This window comes from Medicago sativa, chromosome 5 (genome assembly GCF_051527215.1).
Source record: "Medicago sativa cultivar Bolivia chromosome 5, Bolivia_mono, whole genome shotgun sequence".
In the NCBI taxonomy this organism is placed as follows: Eukaryota; Viridiplantae; Streptophyta; class Magnoliopsida; order Fabales; family Fabaceae; genus Medicago; species Medicago sativa.
This window is the reverse complement of record NC_140753.1, coordinates 51,510,023-51,516,992: the sequence shown is the minus strand read 5'-3', so window position 1 is coordinate 51,516,992 and position 6,970 is coordinate 51,510,023. Positions and strand designations below refer to the sequence as shown.

Sequence of the window (6,970 nt, the reverse complement as noted above, 5' to 3'; positions counted from 1 at the left end):
TGGTAGTGGTAACTTGTAACTATTATTTTATTTTTTTGGAAACATGGTTTTTTTTTTTTTGAACAATTGGAAACATGGTTTTAACTTAATCATCTAGTTTGTTACTGCAAATTTATTGTTTCTAAATATTGTCTGGAATTGTGAACTAATTACAACCAAGTGATTTTGATACTAGAATTATTCCGTAACTTCATGGCCATGGAATAATTGATAAACACAAACACTCATGGTGTAATAATATTATGAAGCATAAATAGGTAGAGGATCACATACCTTAATTCAGGTTTAAAGGGAGTACTGTTAGTGGAATGGAAGATTACAAGGACGACCAATTAAAATCCAGTTAATTACCACCGGTGCTTCTGCACCATGTTTCAACATATCCCAATGCCCAGAATGCTACACTTTTGAAATTGTATGTTAAAGTAAAGACTAAACTTACAAATTGGTTTGGCCTTATGATGAGCTCAAAATTGAAGTTAACCATAATGATATCTCCAATTCAAGAGGAACACTAGATAATTTGTATTTACTTATGCCACTTCCAAGTGCTTGTCTATCTATGAATTGGAAATTAGTTGGGTAAATCCAGCTTTTTCCCAAACTTGTTTAAGGGCCACCGCAATTAATATAGTCTTCGAGACTCAACGAATGGTTATCATCTTTCATGGTTTATACTACTTATTGTGAAGAATTGTTATGTGATACCCATGGCCTATAGAAATCCAGAGGAATTAGTGTGTGTTTGAATCCGCGGCAAGTTTGGTTGAATCACGATGAATCATTGTGATTTTGTAAAAGCTACACTTTGCAGTTTGAACAAAATAATTGCGTCGCCATGATTTTGGAAAACTCATTTTAATACTCCCTCCGTTCCTTTTTAAGTGTCTCTTTTGGAGAAAATTTTTGTTCCTATTTAACTGTCACTTTCAAAGTTCAATGCATCATTCAATGCTGTTTTACCAATATTATCCTTTGTTATTTATTGCGGAGAGATAAATATATGAAATGAGATGTTAAATTAATAAGGTCATTATAGTAAAAGTATGATTTATTGCATCAAAAGTAGAAACAATTATTGATTGTCTTGGTTTGTGTAAAATGTCAAAAAGTGACAATTAAAAAGGAACGGAGGTAGTACTAAACATGCACTGTTAATGTTAATTGACTTTAACAAAAGAAGAAAAATAATACTACTATGATTGTGATAGAGAGAAACCATAAGCACACCAATTTTGTTTTTAGTGACCTAGTTTAAGAACTGATACATTAGAGAGAGATAATGTACTTTAATTGTCTTCAACCTTCCATTACTCTATACTTTGGAATGTACAATGGAGTCACTTAATCTATCTAGTACTCTAATGTAAATTTAAAAACTATTTTAAAATTTTAATACATTGATAAACTATGTAATGAGTAATCAATAGTCTATCTATCAATATATTAAAATTTTAAAATAGTTTTTAAATTTACATTTCGTTAGTCAAAATAATCTCCAACGCTAAAATATATCTTTGGTATATAATTTAATTTTTTTCATATAGAGACCGGTATAGAGACTGATACGATAATAAGTAAGTATTCATTGGTACTTGTATAACAAAAAGCTAGTAAATTAAGGGAGTAATATGACAATATTAATAAGACATTTTAACGTAGAGCACTATTTTGACTAATATACTACATAGTTCTAAAATATATGAAAATTTTGTTACTTAGCTACTCATTATACATTATTCAATGAGTAAAATAACTGATAATAAATTATAAACCACTTGAATTAACTCATCACAAAACGCTATAAACCGGTGAAAATAAGTTATGAACAGATTACAAATTGGCTGTTATCAAATAAATTATTTTTTAGTTAAATGAGTTTAGAAGACATAAACTAAACTCAAAAACATGGGTTACCAAATTGATCGATCCTAACTGAACCGAAGCAGGATCCATAAATAAATATGTTGACTGACTTGCAAATGCAAAGAATGACTCCGAATTTTCCCTCTTCACATCCCATCAGTCTGGCAACATGGGACCCTCACACTGTTCCAAACCAACCAGGCATCCAGCGGCGCCATATAGTCTTTACTTGGATTCCAAGTTCACCCACCTCCCTCTCTTTTTCTTTCTCTTTCTCTTTCTCTTTCTCTAATCTAATCCCTATATAAAACCCCACATTATTATCACGTCACATTTCTCTTCCCTTCTCTTTCCAAATAAAATCTTCTTCTATTCAAAGAACACAAACTCACATAAATATCCCAAACAACACTTTGAAGAAGAGAACTTCTGAGCAAAACAAAAACATGTTCTCAAACTTTCATCAACAACAACAACACAACCTATTTCAACCCTCACGTGAATGCCAAACCTCAGAAGAAGATGAAACCCGAAGCAGCGGAACACCCCACAAACTTTCCTCCATACAAAGCGGAGGTAACGACGGCGCCACCATTGAAATTGGTCGTAGGCCAAGAGGCCGTCCACCTGGCTCCAAAAACAAGCCTAAAGCCCAATCACAAATCATAATCAATCACTCCTCCGAGGCCGCCATGAGCCCACACATTCTCGAAATCCCAGAAGGCAGTGACGTCGTAGAAGCAATAGCCCGGTTCAGTAACAGAAGAAAAACCGGTTTATGTGTATTAACCGGTTCAGGCGCTGTAGCTAACGTTACACTCCGTCAACCTTCTGGTCCTCCCGGCACAACCGTTACTTTTCACGGCCTTTTCAACATTCTTTCAATCTCCGCCACGTTATTCTCTCCGTTAGAATCCTCACCACCCATGAACAAAGAATTCTCAATCTCACTCGCCGCACCTCAGGGTCAGATCGTCGGAGGGTTTGTCGTCGGTCCGTTGCTTGCCGCTAGCACGGTGTTTGTCATTGCAGCTTCGTTTAACAATCCTTCTTATCATAGGTTGCCTTTGGAAGAGGATGTGAGGAATAACTCAGTCTCCGGCGGCTGTGAAGAGAAGTCGCCGACGCAGCTTTCTGGTGGAGAGTCGTGTATGTATAGCTCTCAGCTTCCTTCTGATGTGATTTGGGCTCCAACGGCAAGAACAAATTTCTGATATATTAATTATCACTTTTTGTTGATATTTTTTTTGTAGTTGTAGCATGAGTGTGGCTTATTTTTTTTCCTTTGTTCTTCATGGTTTGGGTGTAACGTTTTCTAGGAAGATTTTGGTTATGTTTTTTATCTTTAGATTTTGAAGTAGATTAATTACTCTTAATCACTACTTAGATGGAGAATTTCTTCTCAATTTAAATTTATTTTTAGTTTTTGGTTTCTACTTTAATTTTAGTTTTTGCTGTGCTCTTGGTTAAGAAGAAAAGCACAAATTGACATGCTTTTCTTTTTTAAGAAAAGTCGGTCCATGCACAATAAATTCAGCTCTTATCTAAACAGGGTTTGAATTCAGCTGTCCATGAGAAATCATCATTGGTGGGGGTAAAATATAAATACTTCTTTGGTAAGTTCTCGAAACAATTTGGATTCTATGTAGTTAATGTGTGACATATTTTTTATGAGAAATTCTTACATGAACTCTTAGCTACTTAGCTAAGAGATCATTCTTACATTCAACCAATTAAAATCAAATATCTCATTAAAATAATAAAAATAATTAATATCAAAAAATTTTCTCATTATTTTTAATATTTCTCTCTCATTTTTCCACTTTCTTTAACCAACAAAAACCACTCACCACCATTTATTGTTTCCATTTCCTTAATTAAAATCACATTTTTTTTAAAGTTAATAACATGTGTCATATTTTTATTGATTGAGTGTAAGAATAATCTCTTAGGTAAGAGTTCATGCAAGAATATCTCATTTTTTATAGTCCAAAATGTGTGACGTATTTTGAATTTTTTGGACACAAAATTCTTCTAAGGGCCTGTTTGGTTTAGCTTTTCAAAAGCAATTCTAGCCAAAAAGCAATTATAAGCAGTTCTAGCCAAAAAACAACATGTTTGGTTTGGCTTTTCAGAGAAGCAATTCTAGCCAAAAAGCAATTATAAGCAATTTTCCATGAAGCTACAAATCCTAGCTTCTAGCTTTTCTAGAATCAATTATAAACAGTAAATTGTATATTTTATTATTACAACCTATTATTTTTCTTTATTGCCCTTTATCAATTCTCCTTCTTTATCAATTCTCCTTTAGCTATGTCTATTTTAGTAATTATACATTCAAAAGCAATTTTGATCAAAATTATCCAAACAACATTCAGTTTGTTTAATCAATTCTACATAATTGTATCCAAACATAAATCATTTCTCTCAAAATCAATTCTGTCAGAATCAATTCTATCAGAATCAATTCTCTCAGAATCAATTATATTCAAAGCTGAACCAAACACACACTAAAATAAACTGGACACAAAATTGCTTGAAAAACAAGGGTACTTCTTTTTTTTTTTTTTTTTTACAAGTTCACGTTAATTACGACTTTAATAATATTTGTTTGTGGGTAATAGTTATTTTGGTCCATAATAATCTTTTAATTTAATGTATCAAAATTTTAAAATAATTCCTAATTGTGCATTTTGTTTGTGAAAATGGTCCCTTATATTAAATGCTTCATTAATATTGTCTTACTTATTGTCATATTAATCTTTATAAGTACTTACATAGTTATTGAAAAGAGTTATTGTGAGTATTATAGATTATTTTAGCGTCATGAACTATTTTGATTAACAAAGTATAATTAAGGACTGTTGTGACTACTTCTTACACATTCAGGGATCAAACTGATGTTGCTCTTAATTTTCTTTGGTGTTAATTTTGATCGTTCGATCATTGTGTCTTTCCTTTATGTGTTAGTTTTCAATGATTTTTGTCATTTTGTTTATCTAAAAAAATTAGTTTTACAGAAAATTTGATCGGAAGATAAATAAATTCTAATCTAGAGTTTTGATAATAAGATAATGATTTAGAAAAGCTGGCATATACCAATAATGATTGGTTAAAGTGTTCGATTAATAGCTTATTTGTATAGAAAAAATTTGGTTGGATGAAATATTCCACCGTGCATGCTCCACAATTTTTTAACGAAAATCGGCTATTGTCAAGCAGTAGTAAAAATATCATATTTTGAACAAGGTAAAAATATCATATTAATAACAATATCCTTCATGAGACTCCATGAGACACATACTTCCTTTATTCCATTACAATATCCTTTGATCTTCCCTTACGGTGAAGATGGTTTCTCTGAAAATATTAAAATAAGTCAAAAGGAGGAAGCCAATCCAGACCGTACTCGAACCAGGGTAGCAATGAGGGAGTTTATTGCTTTTCGAATCCAGGAGAGAAGTGTTGAGTTTGGCAATATAGTTAACTCTCAGAGATTGTTTCAACAATATTCAGTTGATACGTATACGATGATTGAATCTCAAAGGTTATCTTATATTAGAGCAAACCAAGAGACTATTAGATGTGACATCCTACACGGTCTTCAAGATGCAGTTACCCGGGGCGAAACTAACGCATCGTCTATTGGATGAAGAGTAATTCTACCAGGTTCATTTACCGGAGGTATGAGATATATGTTCAACAATTGCCAGGATGCAATGGCTGTATGTAAGCGTTATGGTTATCCTGATCTGTTCATAACAATTACATGCAATTCAAACTGGAGAGAAATTTAGGATTTTGTAAAAGCCCGTGATTTGAAAGCATGTGATAGACCCGATATAGTCTGTCGTGTCTTTAAAATTAAGTTGGATCAACTAATGGATGATTTGAGGAAAGGAGAGCTGTTTGGAAAGGTTGACGCAGGCAAGTAAATTTTTTTTTTTAGAATTACTTTAATATATGTTATTTAATAACAATGACTGTTAACCCAATATTTCAATTCGTTTCAGTAATGTACACCGTTGAGTTTCAAAAGAGAGGTCTACCGCATGCCCACATTTTGTTATGGTTAAACGGTGATGCAAAGCTGAAAACCGGAGCGGACATTGACAATGTCATAACTGCAGAGTTGCCTGACTCGAGATTGTATCCAAAGTTGTCAGAGGCCGTTGCCAAATACATGATTCATGGCCCATGTGGTCCTGCCAACATCAATTCTCCTTGCATGACAGATAAGCGATGCTCAAAGTTCTATCCAAAGCCTTACACACCTACTACCATGATTGATCAAGAAGGTTATCCAAGATATAGACGTCGTGTTAGTGGAATTCACATTACTAAACACGGTGTTGAATTGGACAACAGGAATGTAGTACCTTACAATCCGCATCTTCTGATGCGTTATGGTGGACATGTCAACGTAGAGTACTGTAACAAGTCCAACTCCATCAAATATCTTTTTAAATATGTCAACAAAGGTCCGGATAAAGCTACTTTGGAAATTTCAAACGGAGAAGATGACAATGACAATGCCAAAGATAAGGTGGTCGATGAAATCAAGCAATATTACGACTGTAGATACGTATCCCCATGTGAAGCAATTTGGCGGATATTTAAATTTGATATTCATCATAAATGGCCGCCCGTATTTAAGTTGAAATTTCACCTCGAAAATGAACAGTCTGTCTGCTTCCATGATTATGATCCTCTTACAGATGTTGTTAAGAAGAATGAAGAGGCCAACACAATGTTTCTTGCATGGTTTGAAGCAAACCGAAAGTTCCCTGAGGGTAGGAATTTGACATATGCTGAATTTCCTACTAAGTTCACTTACCATCGCGATGATAGGATGTGGCTTCCACGAAAAGAAGGATATAGTATTGGGAGGCTTCAGTACATTCCACCTGGTGTTGGCGAGTTATATTATATGAGAATTTTATTAACCGTTCAAAGAGGGTGTACTAGCTATGAAATTATAAAAACCGTGAATGGGATAGTAAAGGGTTCTTTCCATGAAGCATGTTATGAGATGGGACTACTCGCTGATGACAGGGAGTTCATAGACGGAATCAAGGAAGGCAGTGAGACAGCATCTGCATTT

The 6,970-nt window shown here is 33.7% G+C and overlaps 1 pseudogene across 1 annotated transcript; it reads left to right on the top strand.

Moving 5' to 3' along the window:
* Window positions 1-1,985: 1,985 nt before the first annotated feature.
* LOC146922822 (AT-hook motif nuclear-localized protein 28 pseudogene) lies at window positions 1,986-3,269 on the top strand (annotated as a pseudogene). Its single transcript, XR_015012594.1, has one exon. The product of XR_015012594.1 is annotated as an AT-hook motif nuclear-localized protein 28 pseudogene (transcript).
* Window positions 3,270-6,970: the final 3,701 nt, after the last annotated feature.